This window comes from Triticum aestivum, chromosome 7D (assembly GCF_018294505.1).
Source record: "Triticum aestivum cultivar Chinese Spring chromosome 7D, IWGSC CS RefSeq v2.1, whole genome shotgun sequence".
Taxonomy (NCBI): domain Eukaryota; kingdom Viridiplantae; phylum Streptophyta; class Magnoliopsida; order Poales; family Poaceae; genus Triticum; species Triticum aestivum.
Genome location: NC_057814.1, coordinates 616234628 through 616256120, shown reverse-complemented (window position 1 = coordinate 616256120; position 21493 = coordinate 616234628). Strand labels below are relative to the sequence as shown.

Below are 21493 nucleotides of genomic sequence, written 5' to 3'. Positions count from 1 at the left end.
TCATCACTATCAATCATATCATCTTCGTTGTCTGACGGAGGTGGAGGCTCTTCCTCATCGTCAGCGTCTTCGTTTAACTTTTCTAGCATAAGTATGTCATTTTCATTGACAATGGTCTCACCATCATCACATCTCAGTCAAGTGTCAAACTTTTTTCTTCTATTCTTTTAGCAAGATCATCATGACTATCATTTTTAGCAAGATCATCACATCTTAGTAAGTTTCAAAATTTTGTCTTCAATTATTTTATCAAGATCATTATGAGTATAAAAAAAATAGCAAGATCATCACATCTCAGTCAAGTGTCAAAATTTTGTCCAACATCCATCCATCCATTCATATATCATTAACTTGACCAACATCCATTTATCAACATGACCTAACATTAAATTTATGACAAACAAAGTTTTTTTAAAAATTCACCGACATTCCATCCATCCACCATCTATGATTCTAACAACATCCATGCATCCATCTAACAAAAAATAATCCATACATCCATCCACCTAAAAACAGTAGCAAGAAGAACAAAAAACATACAATTTTTTTTATTTATCTAACTATCTATCCATCCATTCATCTAGCAACACAACAGCGGCAGGGGAGCAAGGCAGCAGCGGCAGGGGAGCAAGGCAGCAGCGGGGGGAGCGGCAGGGTGGCGGGGGAGCTCACCGAGGGGGGTAGTAGGGGAGCGGCGGGGGACGTGGTGGCGGAGGTGGTGTCTGAGGGGCCGGCGACGGGCGGTGGAGCGTGGGCGGCCGAGGCCTCCTCGGTGCTCACCAGCAGTAGAGGAGGGCCGGGGCGGTGGGTGGAGGGGGCGGGTGGAGGGGGCGGCCGGGGCGGCGGGTGGAGGGGGACTGGGGTGGAAGGGGGCAGACGGCGGCAGCGGGTGGAGGGGGTGGACGGCGGCGCGGCGGGTCGGGATCCGGTGGCGGCGGCGGCGCGGGTGGGGGTCGGGGTCGGGCGGCGGCGCGGCGTGGGTCGGAATAGGAGTGGTTGAGGAGGGGCAGTTGAACGAGTGGCCACGGCGTGGCCCGAGTGGATAAGGGTGGATCTATGCCGACGGCAGGCCGTCGGCATAGGAGTGGTCCCACCTGACAGCGAGAGGGCCATCGAGTGAATAAGGGTGGCTCTATGCCGACGGCCAGGCCGCCGGCATAGATAGGAGGCCTATGCCGACGGCTATGCCGTAGGCATAGATGACAACTACTTTTTTTTTGAAAAAATAGTCCCACCTCGCCGAGGGAAAAGCAATTTGACCTATTTAAATAGTTCACTAATCCATACGTTATAAGCTCCGGTATTCATTAGACTTATATGAAGAAAACGGACAATTACTGTGAAACTTTCAGTGCCCGGGCAGCCGGCCCGGTGCCCGGGCACTAAAGGTTTCATAGTGATAGTACGTTTTCAATGATGAATACCGGAGTTTTTAATCAATTCAATTATTACATTTTTAGATTCTTAGTTTACCGTCTGTATGGGACCCGGTACCCGGTGCGACGCCTGTGACACCGGGACCCTGGGGGTTAGGCGGTATGGGGGCCGTGGGGGGTAGCAATGCCACTGGAGCGTCGCACCGGGACCTCATACATGCCGTACAGTGTGCTGGCATGTCCGAAGAGGCGGCACGCGTCTCCGGGGTGTGCCCCATCGCACGGACGGCGCCGCCGCCGGCACCTGGAGGGGGGAAACGGACGCGTCGGGTCTACACGGAGGGGATCTTACTGTGGCTTTTGCCTGGATGTTGCTCCAAAGTGTTCCTATGGGCTGACCTAACACGACCGGGTGGAGAGTTCCACTGGTCAAAGCCCGTCCGTGCAAAGTCAAAGGGCTAGATCACGTGCTCAAACGCTACAGGGTTAGGCGGGACGGGGGCCCTGGGGAGAGACGGTGCGGGGAGGAAGAATGAGTGGAGGGGGTGGGGCGCGGCTGTGGATAAGGTGAGCCTATGCCGACGGCTTAGCCGTCAGCATAGATGGACATGCCACGTCCGGCGAAAGTCAAAGGGCTAGACCCAGCGGTCGTCTGTGTCAGGGTTAGACAGGACGGGGTACCTGTGGGCGGGGGGGGGGGGGGGGGGGGTAGCAATGCCGTTCGTTAGGGGGGCCACACCCCGGAGACGCGTGCCGCCTCTTCGTACATGCCACCACACCACCCCGCATGTATGAGGTCCCGGTGCGACGCTCCGGTGGCATTGCTACCCCCCAGGGCCCCGTCCCACCTAACCCTGTAGCGTTAGACCACGAGATCTAGCCCTTTGACTTTACACGGACGGGCTTTGACCAGTGGAACTCTCCCCCCGGTTGTGCTAGGTCAGCCCATAGGTACACTTTGGAGCAACATCCGGGCCATACCCACAACAAGATCCCCTCCGTGGAGACCCTACGCGTCTGTTTCACCCCTCCAGGTGCCGGCGGCGGCGCCGTCTGTGAGGGGGGCCACACCCCGGAGACGCGTGCCGCCTCTTCGGACATGCCACGACACCACCCTGCATGTATATATGAGGGCCCGGTGCGACGCTCCGGTGGCATTGCTACCCCCAGGGGCCCCGTCCCGCCTAACCATGTAGCGTTAGACCACGAGATCTAGCCCTTTGACTTTACACGGACGGGCCTTGACGAGTGGAACTCTCCACCCGGTTGTGTTAGGTCAGCCCATAGGAACACTTTGGAGCAACATCCGGGCCATACCCACAGCAAGATCCCCTCCGTGGAGACCCTACGCGTCCCACCCCCTCCACTCATTCTTCCTCCCCACACCGTCTCTCCCCAGGGCCCCCGTCCCGCCTAACCCTGTAGCGTTTGAGCACGTGATCTAGCCCTTTGACTTTGCACGGACGGGCTTTGACCAGTGGAACTCTCCACCCGGTCGTGTTAGGTCAGCCAATAGGAACACTTTGGAGCAACATCCGGGCAAAAGCCACAGTAAGATCCCCTCCGTGTAGACCCGACGCGTCCGTTTCCCCCCTCCAGGTGCCGGCGGCGGCGCCGTCCGTGAGAGGGGGCACACCCCGGAGACGCGTGCCGCCTCTTCGGACATGCCACGACACCACCCTGCATGTATATATGAGGGCCCGGTGCGACGCTCCGGTGGCATTGCTACCCCCCAGGGGCCCCGTCCCGCCTAACCATGTAGCGTTAGACCACGAGATCTAGCCCTTTGACTTTACACGGACGGGCTTTGACCAGTGGAACTCTCCACCCGGTTGTGTTAGGTCAGCCCATAGGAACACTTTGGAGCAACATCCGGGCCAGACCCATAGCAAGATCCCCTCCGTATAGACCCGACGCGTCCGTTTCCCCCCTCCAGGTGCCGGCGGCACTGCCGTCCGTAAGGGGGGCACACCCCGGAGATGCGCGCCTCCTCTTTGGACATGGCACCACACCACCCCGCATGTATGAGGGCCCGGTGCGACGCTCCGGTGGTATTGCTATCCCCCCAGGGCCCCGTCCCGCCTCTTCAGACATGGCACCACACCGCCTCGCATGTATGAGGGCCCGGTTAGACGGGACGGTGTACCTGGGGGGGTAGCAATGCCGCTAGGTGTTGTTTTGGGCCCTCCTACGGTTGTGGAAGCGTGGTGGCTGGCGCAGGCACCCGGCACGCAGCTCCGAGGTGTGCCCCCCCTCACCGGCGTCGCTGTGGGGCACGGCGGCAGCAACATCCGTGAGGGGGGCAATCGATATACCATCGGGGTATGTTTTTTTTGTTAGATAAGGCACATTTATGTTGTGAAAAAAAGGGAAAAGTAAATAATATAAATAAAAAATAAAAAAAATAAAAAATAGAGGTATGCCGACGGCCGACGGCAAGGCCGTCGGCATACCTGCGCACACGGCCACCGATCGATGACGTGGCAAAGGGCGGGCATCGATGACGTGGCAACACCCACGTCATCGACCCGCGTCGCCCGCCATCGCCGGTCCGTGGGGTGGCAAATCTATGCCGACGGCCGCCGTTAGCCCGTCGGCGTAGACTGACGCCGTCAAAAGGCCGTTTCCGCCCGGGTAGCCGGGCCCACGTTCTATGCCGACGGGCATATCTATGTCGACAGCCGCCGTAGGCATATTTCTCGCGACGCCGACGGCTGAGCTTTGCCGACGGGGGCCGTCGGCATAGATGGATATACGCCGACGACTTTTCTATGCCGACGGCTTGGGCTGGGCCGTCGAGATAGGCCAATCTATGCCGATGGGGGCCGTCGGCATAGGTTCGGCCGTCGGCATCGCCAGTTATTCTGGTAGTGTCATAGTGGGAGTAACTTAGCTAGTAACATAGCGCAATTCGAGAAATTTTTGCTTATGTGGCATGTAGTTAACAAGAAGTGGTAACATAATATGTTACGGTAACATAGCGTTTCCCAAGACAATATGAGTCTTCAAGCTAATTAATAAAGTCCTCTATGACATTACTACTATGTTACTTTTCACAATGAAGATAGTAATTTAGATTAGTGTCATATGCATGACATTAGTATAAGTTACTTTCCATTATGACCAGCCTAAGCTGGCACAAGCGACGCCGTGTCCCAATGCCACTTGTATATGTCTGCACGCTCCTTCGCCCCGGCATAAAAAAAGGCGGTGTTGCAGCTACCCTACTGTAACGACCCGTATTTTTTCACATAGTAATTCCACTCTTAACTAGATAATTAAGTAGAATCCATTAAGCAAATACATATCAGATTTCTTCAACAAGCATCATAACCACTCAAGTATATATATTTATATTCATAAACCTCAGACAGTATAGCTGTAAAAGTGTATTACAAATCTTTGGAAAAAAATTTAGGGAGACCATGCTATGCTAAGCTATACAGTTGGACCAACACAAAAATATCTCTGGGTCAACCAGAACAGCAAGACACATGGACCACCACCCTCACGTGCACCATATTAATAGTCAATTGGTCAACAGTATAGTCTATGTATGGGCTTCAACCTTCAGCCAATTAGAAGCTAGCGCCTGTGAGAACAATGGAGAAGAGGATGGGCAGCCATACCAGCCAAGGGAGGTGGATATCAGATATTAGATGGCAAGGAGAGCAGAGTAAGCAACTGCCAAGTTTCACTCGTCTCAGCTCTACCCAAAATAGCCAGACCAAGCCCTCTTCTTCCCAGCAACACTAGCATTCCCCTGTCCAAAACCAACAAAGATCCAAGAACAATAAGTGAAGATGGTGACATGAGAAATCATCAGTAGACTGAAGGGGACAGGCTAGAGCAAGAAACTAGCCTACTGGACTGGGGTCTGGAGCGTAGGAGCAGCAAGAGTAGGGCCAACAGAGAGAACAGAAGAAGAAAGGTGAGTTCTTCCTCTTCTGCCAGTTCTTAGTACTCACATACACAAAGAGGCCTAACCCAGATGCACACACAGTATTCCTCAATGGATTTTCACAGATGCACATAAAAGATAAGCCATCATAGTAGCATCACATCTCAGTTTAGCAAATAAAAGTATGAGGAAGAAAGGGGATACAGCCTCAAATAACTCAAATAAAAGGGATCAGGTTATTGTACAGTATCAGCACACCATAATCTTGAACAGGGAGTGATGAACTTGTTCAACACACACATGTGAGCCAATTTAATTTACTAAATCTGAGAACTTGAACGTAAAAAAAAATTAGGGAGGGGAACAAGGCATCACTAACCTGCACATATGTTCGATCTGCTCCATGGCCACGCACTGGAGCTCTAACCTGCACCATCCAGCATCACGGCGACGCCCAACACCGACCACTTCAATCTGGAGCAGGGAAATCACATCCCCAATAGGGTTTGACCTGCAAGCCAAAAAGAACACACACACAGAGGGGGATTAAAGAGTTGAGGCTGAAATTCATGGGGATAATATGGGGAGTCACATCAGGGGAGAGAGAGTGTGGAGGATCTAGCAGCGGCATCTTTCCCGTCGCTGGCGGCGGCGCCGATCTAGGCAAGGAGCAGAGGAGCATCAGTCTGTACTATTACTTGTGTTCTTCCTGGACTAATAGTACTAGTGGGTGCTCTGTTCGGTTGATAACTACTAGTACAGAACTAGTACAGGAAAGAGAGAGATAGGTTTAGTTTAGAGAAAGGGAGAGGGCACGTGGAGGATAAATTAGCTTAGTAACATACCCAGGTGCACACCTGGACCTGGTACACGTACTAATGCAAGCTTAGTAAAAAGACATTAGAAGAAAAAAGAGTAATATTTGACTGTAGGATGACCACACTGCACCGGCGTATATTTTTATTTCCTTAGTATTCACTTGACTTAGTCTCGAAATATATAATTGCCGAACTGCAGGAAGCGAGTACAGTCAGGAGAAGGAGGCGCTACAGAAGCAAACTGAGTTCGGGTCTGAGTACGAGAACTCAGGCAAGCTCTCATTGATCATGCTGAGTAGAGCTACTTTTGAAAAACACTATTCTCTGCTGCATCTTATCATCAACTTGCATAAAATGTTTTGGGTAATAAATTGTGTGGAGTGACTGTTGACAAGTAGTTGGGTTAGCTGATGGAGCAGCTAATCCATTGATTTATTTATTTTTATAATTATTCGGTGGGTAGAGGGTGCCCTGGATGGACATACGGGAAGGTGGGGCCCTCTACATATGGCTAGTATATTAAGATTAAATAACTTTCACTCGTTTTATGCGTCGTACTACAACTGTATCAACCATGGTCTCGTCTAAGACGAGTTTAGCCCAATACCATCAAGTTATTATACTCTCCACATGGGTAAGTAGTAGTAGGATGGGCGATGAGTTCCCACGCTAATGCCGGATGGGTGCATTAGCAAGCGCTATATATTAAGGGTTGGTGGAGTGCGGGTTCCGAAACCTGACACAACGGCTAGTGACCATTAGCCGGGTGGAGATATAATATACAAATGGGAAAAAGCTTAGGTTCTGAACCATGTCTCGCATCTAACGAAATGCAGATGGCAATTACGGTTTCGAGCTCTATGGGTAAAGTGATACAAACTCTGCAGAGTTAAAGAAAAACATGAATTCATGCCAGTCTCTTGGATTGGGGACTACGGGGACCTATTGGTGGTCTATCTCGCAATACGAGTGTTTGATAGCTTTTATAAATTGAAATGAACTTCTGCAACAAATATTTATTTTGAAAGGTGTGAGTTGAGGTAGGACTTGTTGATCTATATTGAGCTATCGTGAGTGTTGCATTCTGCTATTTGAGCTTGCTGAGTACTTTGTACTCACTCTTGCTATTAATCATCTTTTTCTTAGAGCAAAGCTTGTATGAGAATCCTACTGGACCAAGTGAGGAGACCAATGGTGATGGCTACAACTACACAGGGGACCTAGATGTGGATCCATCTAGTGCTATGTACGATATGGATGCTACATATGGGGGTTGGGATGAATAATTGATGACCTAGCTATGTAATCCAGGAACCATTTTATCACCATCTATGTAGTATTACTAGTTGAAGCTCCGGTGTTAGGAGATGTAATAATTTGGTGAACATGTGAGAAGCCTACCTAAGACTTTTAGCCCTGCGTGGCATGGTACTGTAATATAAATGACCATCTCTAGCTATTCCCTGTTGCAAGATTTTGTCAAGAAATAATCCAAGGACTAGTGTCATTATCTATAATAATAATGACACGGGTCGTCACACCTACGTCAACCACTGAACCCTAGATGTTCCCGAGACAATGCTCCTTCTCTTGCTAACAGCTTTGATACTCTTCATATAAGCCCCTTTTCTCGTCTCGTCACCCGCACGATTATGCTTGCATGCCAGCATGCAGCCGCGTACGTAGATCCATGGTACATAGGAATTTTATTTTAATCCTGCTCAACTGATCGATGATGCATGCTAGTTTGCAGTGACTAATTAGGAGAAGCAAACGGACGCGTGCGGGAATAAGAGTTTGAGACGGAAACTGAAGCCGATCGATTCACAAAGCTCATGCTAATTCGGACACGGTAAGGCATGCTATCCACCACATATATTAATCTCTACCCAACACCGACGATGGAATCAAGCTATCAAAGCCTCCAGCGCCAACCAGCGAAACCATAATAGCCCTAACGATGAGTATCTCCATGGAAGGGGGGTGGTGGAAGACGGTCAGAAACGCGTTCGCCAAAGTCCCTGAAATTGTGCGCGTCGTTCACGACATGCGCGTCGGTGGTTGCCATGAGGAGTTCCGGGCGGCGAGGGACCAGTGCCGCCGCGAACGGGAACGGCTCAGATCCATGGCCGACGGGAAGCCCGGAGACGATGTCGTCTCGTGCGCCAAGGCGACGGCCGCGCTGCGCAAGTGCATGGAGGGCAAGGACGTCTTGGCCAAGCACCTTGTTGCAATGGATGACGGCATTAAGGAGGACGAGTGGCGTGGGTGGGATCCCTATATGCAGGCCAAGCGGGCCACGGGGTATAGATGGTGGACAGGCATGAAGAACTGTGAAGAAGAGTACTACTAGAAGCCTCGCTAGCTTATTACTATGTCGATCTTTCACCCAGCATGACGGAGTTAACTTGGTTTAGAGGTTATTAGGACCAACTGTCAGCTATCATGGATGAAGTTTTTAAATGTATATTTTTTTGTCACATATGATATATATTTCGTTAGTCGTGTCAAACAATTCCTTTGTAATCGCATGTTTTCCTTTCAGTTTGTTTTTCAGACTGAAAGTTGAATCAAGTGTCGATATTCATGATGGCGACGTAGAGATTGGTAGCTTTAGTCTGGGTTCAAGGGTTAAGAAGCATCAACTGAAAATAAGATATGTGTCTCGGGACCCAAGACAAATAAAGATCCATTTTTATTTTTACTGTGGGTTCCCCTTGCATCTGGAAAGGAGAGGTGAGGGGAGGAGAACGTAGGGTCGATGCTTGGAGAACAGAGTTGATGCTCTCATTGTTGGAGGCAAAGCCGAATGGGATAGAAGTCACCCAGCCAGTGGTGTATTCGTTCCTTAGATGGACGCTTGTCTACTGAGTTGTCCGGCCGGTGCCTTGACTATCAGGGTTGTGGTGGTTGTGATTGTGATTCTTAGATTTCAGTTCTCTTGGTATTTGTTTTCACTGTGATCCAATGAAGAAGCGGCGGTTTAGCAGTCTGCCTTGTAAGGTGTGTCTCCCTGGTCACATTTTGTTCAATAATCTTAGTTTTCAAGTATTGGGTTGGACCACTCATAAGACTCGTACGACCTGAAATGACTTCGGATGATATAACTTCCTAAATGCTATAGAACTGACGCCAGATTTTTAAGCAATCCGAACTAACACCCTCAGGCACGTCGGATACCACACACGAATCCTAAAGCGTTAGCTCCCACGTATCACGTCGGATGGCCTTTACATATATTTTTAATATCTACTTTTTGGCATACACGTTGTGCATTTCTTGTATACATCACGAATAATTTTTATAGACACGTTCAACATTTGTAAATACATGATTAACAACTTTTCAAACTTGTATTTTTTATGTCTACCTTTTTGCATAAGAAATTGTACATTTTTTGCATACATGTGGAACATTTTATTATACATGTTTAACATTATTTAAATATATGGTTATTATATATATATATATATAGAGAGAGAGAGAGAGAGCAAGAGAGAGAGATTATATTTTTTCTGTACATAATAAACATTTTTAATATATATGTTTCGATGTCTAATTTTTTGCATACAGATTGTACATTTTTAGTATACATTAGAAATATTTTCAATACATGTTTAAATAATTTCAAATGCACGATTGATCTTTTTTCAATTCTGTATGTAAATTTATGTTTTTAGTAGATATATTTATAATATTTCAAAATATAAGCAAATGCAAAAATGTGAAAAAAATGCTAGAAAAAAACGCTCAATGCTTGCGGTCCCTGCTGAGCCGGTCGATTCTGGGCTCTGCTTCAGGTGACAGTGCCTTGCGTCTCGCTACAAGTGAGACATAGTCGCACCGGCGCAAAACCTATATTTCGCTTATAGTGAGTGCACAGTCAGTCTCGTCTAAAGTTTTTTCCCATGTGTAGCTACTGGGCCGGCCCATTTTCTTCTCCATGTGAGCAAGCCAACTTCTTCTCGATTTCGATCAAGACGCGGTGGTCCAGGTAATGGTTTCTTCATTTTTTATTATTTTTACTTGTTCATTTTCCTTCCATTGTTTTTGTTTTTTCATCGGTTTTCTTTGATTTTCAAAATGCCTGTATTTTTTCACCAATTTTCTTTGTTTCTTTTCACGCGTTTCACTGATTTTTCTTTGTTTCTTTCACGGTTTTCAATGATTTGTTTGCTTTTCTTTCATTTTTTTGTTTTTGTTGGTTTCCTTTGTCTTTTTGTTTCTTTCTCGATTTTCACTTTTTTTCTTTCTTTCTTTGGTTTTCTTTGTTTCGTTTATTTGTTCATTTTTTCTTAAACACACGAAGTACATTCTTTTAATACAAGTTTTGAAAACTATTTTGAATACATGTACAAATTTTTTCAAATACATGATGAATATATTTTAATGGCAATTAAAAATTTTTCACACACAATGTATATTTTTCATATACATTAGGAACATCTTTCAGTACATGGTTAATATTTTTTAAATACAGAATTGAATTTTTTAAATATATGGTCAACATTTTTTGACCTACTCCCTCCGTCCCAAAATATGTGTCTCAAATTTGTACTAACTTTAGTACAAAATTGTACTAAGGTTGAGACACTTTTTTTGGGACAGAGAGAGTATTAGCTAACATTTTTTCAGTGACTAATTAACAATTTTGAGCTATTGATTAATATTTTTTAAATACATGATCAACTATTTTCATATACATTGTATATTTTTAGTACTACCTCCGTCTCAGTGTATAAGTCATTCGCGTAGTTCTACGTCATCGATTTGAGGAATTAAATATGTGGTATATGTCATGAAAAGTATATCACTAGATTTTTACACGGATGTAGTTTCTAAATATATATTTTTTTGTCATATATAATCACCAAACCCCTATGTCTGGGACGTTTTGCTCCCCAGATCCACCCACTTGGGTGAAAGCTCCTCACCAATTAACTGTGCATCGCCACACTTATTTGTTTGGGTTTCTGGGATGTACGATTTACTTGTGACTCTATGCATTCCTTTCAAATTTTCTCAATGTTCTTTCCGTCACTGTTGGTGCGCATATCGTTTTTGTGCTGTTTGTGGGCCGTCTTGCCGTGTTGACCTCGTGTGCATGCAGGTTGTTACTCCCTTCGCGATCCACGTGAGTGTGCGTGCGGGTCGGCAATCGCTGCCGCTTTTACCGTGCCCTCTAGAGCCACCGCTTTCCTTAATCGGTGCCGCCTCCATCGTTCAATCTGGAGACCTGTCGTTGCTTCTTACTTGATGGTTCTCGACCCCGCTTCGATCACTGTTCTGGTGGCTTGGGAATACTATAAATACGTATGTGCTGGATCGTACTAGGATTCACCAGCAGAACGCCATGGCGCACGGGAGTGCAATCCGTCGACTCGATCTTCGCTGCCGTGTGAGGCAACGCCGTGGCCGTCCGCATGGACCGCGGCCGCTGCGATGGCCAGCAGGTCATGCACGACATGTTCGTCGTCTTCTTCTGCTGGGCGGACGACCTGGAGGCCCTCGAGCTCGCCAGGAAGATGGCCGAGGCGCCGAGCACCCCGGCATGTAGATCACCATGTTGCGCTTCCTCGATGGGAAGGCCGACAGCCAGGAGCACACGGAAGTCGCACTGCTTTCCTCCGACGCCAGGAACGGTGAGAAGAGCTACACCTTCTAACGCTTCCAGCTCTGGATGCGGTCGACGGCCTCGACAGCTCCTCCTTTCGTCTCCCCGCACACTTCCTCGCCGTGTAGGACGGACCGGCGGTCCAGGTCGCCGATCTATATATAGTGATACTATTCATCATCCAGGGTCCAGAATAAGTTATTCTTCACTCGAGGTAATCTTACGATCATTTCATAATTAAATTATATTTGAAATTCAAATAGTTATAGTCCTATTGATTCACTACGTAAAATTTGGCATAAAAAATAAAAATATAGGTCATAAGGCAAGAAAATTTGCAGTTTATGTGTATTTTACGTTTGTAATTTTACATAACATAAAATAAATTTTACGACGATTATATTTTTTTACGAATAACTATTCCTCATCCAGGATGACGAATAGTCCATCCCTCCATCCGGCATATCTATTGGAGATGGACCGTCTCATTTTGCTCTCTTTTCACTTTGGTCCGAGTACATGCTTGGAGAGACAACCGCAAGAGACAAGTGCAATTATATGTGCGTGGCTGGAAATAAGCTTAAGGACGTCTCACACTCAGATTTACATGCTTACATAATAATTTACGTACCGCTAAAAAAGATAATAATTTATATTTCATAAATTGATATTTATACCCCTTCAGTAAACAAATCTTATGGAAGGGAGAGTCTTCTGATTTCTTCATTGTAATACATAAATGCACCATTGCAGTTTTAGTTCTCCCTTGGTAGTTTTGAGCTTCGGGCAATAAGGATATCAATTGTTAGTTCATATTTGAAGGGTGTGCATATAGTACAAAAAATATATGCCTAATTGGTTCTGTCTTCCTTTTTGATAGATTACATGAATTATGGCAGCCGGCCTTTTTTGTTTGCTCTATCTTTTCCATGCACCTGGCGTTGGTATTTGGTCTTCATTTGTGTGTGCGGCAGATGATGGACATCCTAGGATGCTTTTTATGTAATGATAATAGTAAGTTTCAACAAATGGAAGCAAGCTTTAGTCCTGCTGAATGACTCCAACAATAATTTGGGTTAAACAGTAAGTGAATATTGTACCCTTTATTCTGCTTCAAACTTTTCTTTTACCTCCATTAAGCAAAATCCTTTTTGCATTTTGCATATTTTAACTTTAAGAATCTGATGCTTTCATATTTGACTATGATGTACCTGTTGCATTCTTGGAAATATATTTTTTCCTGCAGGTTTGTGGCAAGATAATATTTCTAAGTATGCTCTTTTGTGTACTTGGTAATTATTTTTCCTTCTTGTGACATTTATCTATGGTCATCAAAAACTTACATGCACAATATATTGCCTCTATGTTATGTTAGCTAATAGGTGAAGAACACGTGTACCACTTGGGGATTTGGTCGGGGATGCTCGCTCATGCCATTAGCATATTTTTTGGCGATTTATTTTCTCGATCAACTGGGATATGTTTTGGGGGACTCATTGCATGTCTGTTTAGCGGCTATGATCTTTATTCTTCTACAGCGCATGCATGGGTTGGGTGATGTTCAGTGTCAGGCGGTTTATTTTTTTCTTACATGCACGGGTTGCTAATTGGTGTGGGCGTGGTGTTGCCTCGCGGCTTCCTCATATCCACTTGATTTGCATCTAGAGAGATCGCGGGCCTTATATATGAGGATTTGGTTCCTGCTACTCCCTCCGTTTGAATTCACTAGTAGAAAAAAGGGGCTTTCGTTCGGGCCCGGTTCTGCCACGAACCGGGACTAATGGAGGCATTTGTCCCGGTTCGTGAGCCTAGGGCGCCGGCCGGGGCCTCGTGGGCATTGGTCCCGGTTCGTCTGGGCCCATTTGTCCCAACTCTTGGCACGAACCGGGACCAATGGGCCTCGCTCCTGGCCCACAACCATTGGTCCCGATTCGTGACAGGAACCGGGACAGAAGGATGGCCTTTAGTTCCGGTTCCAGCCACGAACCGGGAAAAATGAGTTGCCTATATATACCCCATCGCCGGCGAGCAGAGCACTCCACAGTGCTCTGTTTTTTGCTGGCCGGCGAGGAAGGGCATTTGGGTGCTCTAGCTCACCTCTTATGCATGTGAGGTGTTCGATGAAATGCCCGAGCCACACTAGTTAAGATTTCTTCTCTCGAAGCTCGACCTTCGAGCTCCATTTTTTCTGAGATTTGTCTAGGTTTAGCGGTCCCCACGCCCCGTCCTCGTCTTCACCACCGTCGATCGCCCGCGCCGATCTCGTCGCCGGCACCACCGTGGTGAGCCTCTTGTTCTTATCTTCTTTCTGAAAGAAAAAAAAAATCTTACTTTAGATAGATACTTGTCTAATTTTCTTACTTTTGACACACATAATTATATATAATGCACGCAGATGAACCGGCAATGGATGTACGGTGACAGACACACCTCCGAGTACATTAAGGGCGTGCATAATTTTCTCGAAGTAGCTGAGGCAAACAAGCAGAATGGTTTTATGTGTTGTCCATGCCCTAATTGTGGGAACACGAGGTCTTACTCTGACAAGAAAATCCTTCACACCCACCTGCTTTATAAGTGTTTCATGCCACACTATAATGTTTGGACGAAGCACGGAGAAATAGGGGTTATGATGGAAGACAGCGAAGAAGAAGAGGACGATGACAACTATGTGCCCCCTGAATACGGTGATGCTGCAACGGGGGAAGCTGAAGATCAAGAGGAACCAGATGATGTGCCCGATGATTATCTCCGCCGGGTCATTGTTGATGCAAGGGAAAAGTGCGAAAGTGAAAAAGAGAAGCTGAAGTTCGATTGCATGTTAGAGGATCACAAAAAAGGGTTGTACCCCAATTGCGAAGATGGAAACACAAAGCTCGGTACCGTACTGGAATTGCTGCAGTGGAAGGCAGAGAATGCTTTGCCTGACAAAGGATTTGAGAAGCTACTGAAAATATTGAAGAAGAAGCTTCCAACGGATAACGAATTGCCCGACAGTACGTACGCAGCAAAGAAGGTCGTATGCCCTCTAGGATTGGAGGTGGAGAAGATACATGCATGCCCTAATGACTGCATCCTCTACCGCGGTGCGTACAAGGATTTGAACGCATGCCCGGTATGCGGTGCATTGCGGTATAAGATCAGGCGAGATGACCCTGGTGATGTTGAGGGCGAGCCCCGCAGGAAGAGGGTTCCTGCGAAGGTGATGTGGTATGCTCCTATAATACCACGGTTGAAACGACTGTTCAGAAACAAAGAGCATGCCAAGTTGATGCGATGGCACAGTGAGGACCGTAAGAAAGACAGGAAGTTGAGAGCACCCGCTGACGGGTCGCAGTGGAGAAAAATCGAGAGAAAGTACTGGGCTCAGTTTGCAAGCGACCCAAGGAACGTATAGTTTGCTTTAAGCGCGCATGGCATTAATCCTTTCAGGGAGCAGAGCAACAATCACAGCACCTGGCCCGTGACTCTATGTATGTATAACCTTCCTCCTTGGATGTGCATGAAGCGGAAGTTCATTATGATGCCAATTCTCATCCAAGGCCCTAAGCAACCCGACAACGACATTAATGTGTACCTAAGGCCTTCGATGTTGAAACGGTACGCAACGGCGACAAGTGTTTTTTTCGTAATTAAGCATGACTTCAACTATTTCAATGTGTAATTTTCATCTTTTACAATTCGAGTATAGCTTATCCCATGCCATGCAAGACGCTATGTCTTGGAGAGGATGGATTTTGAAGACCATGAAAATTTTGAAACGAAGAAAATTCACCTAAGGACCCACCATGATGTGGATTTTGAAGTAAATCTGTATAATGCTGAGAGCGTAACCCATTTTGGTTGCAAAAATTGGGAAGCATTTTGCAAGATGTATGGTTTTGATGAGGGTATGCTTGTCACCATGGATCTGGGTCATCCTGACATCGACCAAGACAATATGGACATTTGGGTCCTTGTTGATACGCCTCCAGTTCTACCGCTATGTGAGTTTCTCAAACATAGTTAATTATTAACTAATTTATATTGTTTATTTCAAAATAGTTGACAGCTTATTTCCATTGACAGCTTATTTTGATTGTTCAAACAATGTGCGGAACATGGTAGACAAAACCCACTACACCGATGGCTCCGAGTTAACTTATCAAGAGAAAAATCATCTGGTCGGATTTTGTACTGATCTTGAGAATTACAATATCTACAATGAAACTCCTCAACATTATGGTCAATACGTGCCACTAGTGCACGTGTTGAACTACAGTAACTACCATGGAGATACCTGGTAAGATTTTTTACTATTACGACATCCGTGCATCTTTTGCATACTTCTAAAACTAGTACATCATTGCTAACTATGAAGTTATTACTATGTTTTTCAACAGAGAATCCCAGAGGATTGTGTGCCTCATTTGATGTATCAGAATGGCAGCCTTCGTGTTTTGAACATATATCCAGGTCATCCTACGAATCTCAACTGTCCATACCGGATTTCTAAAAAAAGTGGAGACATGCTAATCAGAGAATGGAAAAAATGTATGGACAGTCGTAAGGAGGTTCTTGGAAGCAAAAGGAAGCGCCACGCAAGAATTGGAGACAAGATGATCTCTATTCTCCATAATGGAGAGTCAGAGTCTATATTGTTTTATGCTATTTTACCTTAAATAGGGTATTTAGGTCCTGGCTAATACTGATGATCATGTGCTAAGAACAATTAAGTAGGTTTGGTTCGATGACTATCAGGATGATGATCGTATGACTTGTTATTAATAACGAGTAGAAGTTGTATGATGATGATTAGTAGGACTTGTTATTATGATGATGCATGATGCGAGCATGAAGAGTTATTATATATCTGTGGGTGAAATGAATATGGATTGGATTGAAGTGAAGGCAACATGCATGTGGTGCATGTCGAAAGTAGTACAATCCAAACTTGATCAAGTTAGGATTAGTATTACTTTCGACATGCACCACACGTTGCCTCACTTGAATCTAAGTCATGTTTAGGCATAACAGTAGCAGTAGCACGAAGATAAGGGAGGACACATCTCTCTATTAGCTACCTATAACAACCTAAATTAACCCCCAAAACCCCTAAACCACCTCCTTTCAAAAAAACAGCCCCTGAAATGCTGACGCGTGGAAGCTTATTGGTCCCGGTTGGTGCTACCAACCGGGACCAAAGGCCCTCCTGCCTGGGCTCGTCGGAGCGGCCACGTGGAGGCCCATCTGTCCCGAATAGTATAAGAACTAGGACTAAAGGCCTAGGGCATTAGTAACGACCCTTTAGTCCCGGTTCCCCAACCGGGACAGATGGGCCTTATGAACCGGGACAAATGACCCTTTTTCTACTAGTGATTGTAGGCGTGCATGGGTTTCCCAAGGGCGTCGGGACGAATTGTAGGCGTACAGGGGCTTCCCAAGGGTGTCAGACATGATGCGACTGCCCAAATACCTGGACTATTAACGATAAGAGCATCTCCAGCCGCGCCCCCAACAAGGCCCCCCAGGCGATTTTTCGGCCGCCGGCGCCAAAAAAACGGCCCAGTCGCGCCCCAAGGGCCCAGTTTTCGCCGGCTCGGGCCGAAATTGGCGCCGGCGGACCCAACCCGAACCCGGCGCGCTGGGGGCGCTCGGGGGCGCCGGGCGAATCATTTTTGGCGCGAAGAGTCGCGGGCCCCCCTTGCCAGCGACTCGACTCTCTTCTCGCCGCGGGACGACTACTACCGCGATGAGATGGTCCGGCAGCGCCGGGCCCTGGAGGAGATAGAAGCCCACAAACGTGGGCGCGAGGACGAGCACGGCGTCGTGATCCTCGACAGCGACGACGACGAGGACGCCCCCGGACCGTCCAACCCGCCGCGCCAACCAGGGGAGGGATGCAGCAGGGAAGGCGGCGGCGGAGGCGGCGGTGGCGACGACGACGACGACGACGACGGCGGAGACTACACGCGGTTCTACAGCCTCCTCGGCATGTAGAACTGCAAGGGCGGGCGGCGGGCGGCGAGGAGCGGCGAGGGAGACGGCGATGGAGACGGCGAGGAACAGCCCCTAGTAGTTTTTTTTTGTAAAATATGTTTAAATTTGAACGAAGTCGCCGATGTTTGCATTAAATTTGAGCCGTGTTTGCGTCGTATTTAAGTTTAAAAAAAACGTGGGCACCGCGACTGGGGGGCATCACGCCCCCAGCGTGCGGTTTAGCGCCGGTGCGCCCTCAGGGGGCGATTTTTAGCCCCTCCTGGGGGCCAACGACTGGAGATGCTCTAACAACTACTATACACTTGAGGTGGCAAAAGAAAACTCCTTACAATACAGAGAAGGAACGAACAGACCACTTGAAATAAGCGGGTAGATACCTCAAAAAACAATCAACAACTAAAAAAAGAACAAACAAAGCAATGGCAGTTTACGCCGTCAGTAGGTAACCACACAACAAAATAAATTTACAATGCAAACAAGAATTGTAGTAAAGATGTGCAACAACTTTTCTGACTTGATACCACTTTGCATGTACCCTCACTTCATATAGACACATTGTATCGACTGGCGCGGTGGCGTGCCGCCGCGCGAGCTTTGCTAGTATATATTTAGATAGTTAAATTGTCGACCTAAAATTACGCAAATAACTTATACACGGGGACGGAGGTAGTATACATTTTCCAACTGTGCTCCAATGAGCACAAGAGGCCTTGATGCCCACAAGGTCTGCGGTCTGCTCGCTCCACACTTTGAGAGGCCACAGATTTTCAGGCCGCCATCATAGTATTTCGCGACAAACCGTACTACGTCCAACGCCATGTGTTGGGAATAAGCCGCGGCAGGATGCGTCCAGAGTGTGTGTGCGTGAGCTGGGCGTGTGAGTCGTAGTCTAGGCATAGTCTGCCCATTGTATGGGCATGGTCCGACTTGTGTATAGTCTGGCCATAGTCCGGGTGTAGTCCGACTTGTGTATGGGGTGTGTGTGCGCGTGAGTTGGTAGTGCAGCGGTAGCGGGGTGGCCGTGGCGTTCGGTTGGAGCTCGCCCGCGTGGAGCGCGTACGTGCGCGTCCTATGTGTGGGCCGGAGTATATTGAGCGTGGCGAATGCAGCGCGGGAGCGAGACGTGGAGACCGAGTCACGTGGTGGAGTTGGTGGATCCATGCGCAAGGGCGGAAGACTCGGCAGGAGGGCGCGTACGTGCGTGTCGAGCTAGCTGGAGTTCGTTTCGTGGGCGCTGCGTCGCCGAGTGGCTATAAGTCACGATGTACTGCTCATGTGTCTAGTGTGGGGGTTGAGTTTGTGCTCAAGAAAAGGCGTTCATGCGCCGGAACCACCGCGTCCACTGTGTCCTTCTTCTTCCTCCGGTCTTCTTCTTCCTTGTGTCATTCAAGTGCAGCTGAGAGAGGAGAGAGTGCTACGGTGAGGAGGAGAGCTAGGGCTAGACACCAACACCATGGACAAAACCACGGCTCCGTCGACCAAGCTGCCGGCCTGCAGCTGCAGTTGCTTCTTTCTTCCGCGTCCCTTCCGTTGGCCGTGGAGCACTCGCCATGGCGTTGCTACCGCTCTGGCTCAACCGCCGGCGCCGGCCTAGTGCGCCGGACTTCCGTCTGCCCCCTTCGCCGTGGGCGCTCCCGGTGCTCGGCCACCTCCACCACCTCGCCAGCGACCTGCCACATCGCGCCATCGGCGACCTGGCGCGGCGCCACGGCCCGCTCGTGATGCTCCGCCTCGGCGGGCTGCCCGTGGTCGCCGCCTCCTCCGCGGACGCCGCGCGCGAGGTCATGGTGTCCCGCGACGTCGACTTCGCCTCCCGGCACATGAGCCGCGCATGGTGCGCCTGTCCATCCCGCTGGGCGCCGAAGGGATCATCTTCGCGTCCTACGGCGACGACTGGCGCCAGCTCCGCAAGATCTGCACCGTCGAGCTTCTCAGCGCCCGGCGCGTGCGCTCCTTCCGCCCCGTGCGCGAGGAGGAGGCCGGCCGGCTACTCCGTGCGGTGGCGCTGTCTGCATCGCGGGGAACTGCGAACCTCAGCGAGCTGCTGTCGGTGTACACCGCCGACTCATCAGTGCGCGCTGTCATCGGGAGCAGATTCAAGGATCGGGGCGCGTTCCTGGCGTTGCTCCGGCGCGGGACCAAGCTATTCGCCGGGATGAGCTTGCCGGACCTCTATCCGTCGTCGCGTGTGGCCATGCTTCTCAGCCGGACGCCAGGCCGGATGAGGCAGCACCGGCAGGAATTGGCTGCGTTCAGGGACGCTATTGTCCGGGAGCACCAGGAGGTCCGCCGGGCTGACGAGGAGGAGGAGGACCTCCTCGACGTGCTCCTGAGGATCCAGCGGGAAGGCGACCTGCAGTTCCCCTTGTCTACCGACAACATCAAGTCGGCCGTTGGCGTAAGCACGAAACTTCACTGGATCCATCAGAAAATCATCTCCATCCATCAGACAGAGTCGCATTGACCATGAGAAAAATTGTTGGTGTGTTTGTCAATTTGTTATGCAGGACATGTTCGCCGGGGGTAGCGAGACGGCGGCGACGACGCTGCAGTGGGCCATGTCTGAGCTGGTTAGGAACCCGAGAACGATGCTGACGGCACAAGACGAGGTCCGACTCGCGCTCGCCGGGCAGCCCATGGTGTGAGGATCAAAGTACTTGCAATCGCAAGAGCTACTCTATCCACACCAAAATCATGGGTAATTGTCTCAGGTAACATGGTAAATTGATAGATCAGGAGCTCAAAGGGCCCGTCTTGAGTACAAGAACTAGGGTTCTATGCTAGACTAGATATTTGGGAAATTTTCTACCTACCAGCCACGATCCCCTAGCGAGGCTTATATGTCCGAGCCAGCTCATTTTACAGCAAAGTACAGTAAAGGTAAAGCGGTTACACAGTGGCATCTTTTGATGCGATTGGTAAATCTTTCTAGTCGATCTAGACCGTAGATATCTCCCAAAGAGGTATGCGCTCATCTCGACCGTTGCTTGTCTGAATCCTACTTGGTTGTCGATTCTTCAGTATCTCCTTGGCTTGGGTCCTGACACATGGTGACCGAGGACTCCCTACCCGATCTAAACTACCTGCGCCTGGTGGTAAGGAGACGCTCCGGCTGCACCCGCCAGCGCCCCTGCTGCTGCCACGGGAGTGCCGGAGCGACGGCTGCCGGGTCCTGGGCTACGACGTGCCCAAGGGGACCATGGTGCTCGTCAACGCCTGGGCCATCAGCAGGGACCCGGTCTACTGGGAGGCCGCGGAGGAGTTCGTGCCGGAGAGGTTCGAGTGCGGCGAGGCCGCCGACTTCAAAGGCGCGGACATGGAGTACACACCGTTCGGGGCCGGCCGGCGGATGTGCCCCGGGATGGCGTTCGGGCTGGCCAACGTGGAGCTCGCCCTCGCTGGGCTGCTGTACCACTTCGACTGGGAGTTGCCGGGCGGAGCGGAAGGCGGGGAGCTGGACATGGCGGAGGAGATGGGCGTCACCGTGCGCCGGCGCAACGACCTCGTGCTTGTCCCCGTGGCGTGAGTGCCCGTGCCGCCAAATTAGTTAATAAAAAAGGTTCGGTTTCTACCTTCTGGAAGCGGGCAATGAAGTGTTCTTCCGCAGTTGGTATCCCTCCTCGTATCTTCGCCTTCCCTTTGGAGCTCGGTGATTCAGGCTGCGTTTCTTCTCTTTTTTCATTTGCCAAAAATGCTATTCCTACTTAAAATTCCTAATAAACTTGCACTTTGTCTTCTTCACTTTGCTTGTTTGTATGCTGCAATGCGATCCTGGTTGGTTGATGGCTTTGTTAATTTAAAGCCA

At 48.8% G+C, this 21493-nt stretch overlaps 1 pseudogene; it reads left to right on the top strand.

The window, feature by feature from the left end:
- The first annotated feature begins 18978 nt into the window (after nucleotides 1-18978).
- Nucleotides 18979-21235, top strand: LOC123171438 (desmethyl-deoxy-podophyllotoxin synthase-like; annotated as a pseudogene).
- The last annotated feature ends 258 nt before the right edge of the window (nucleotides 21236-21493 follow it).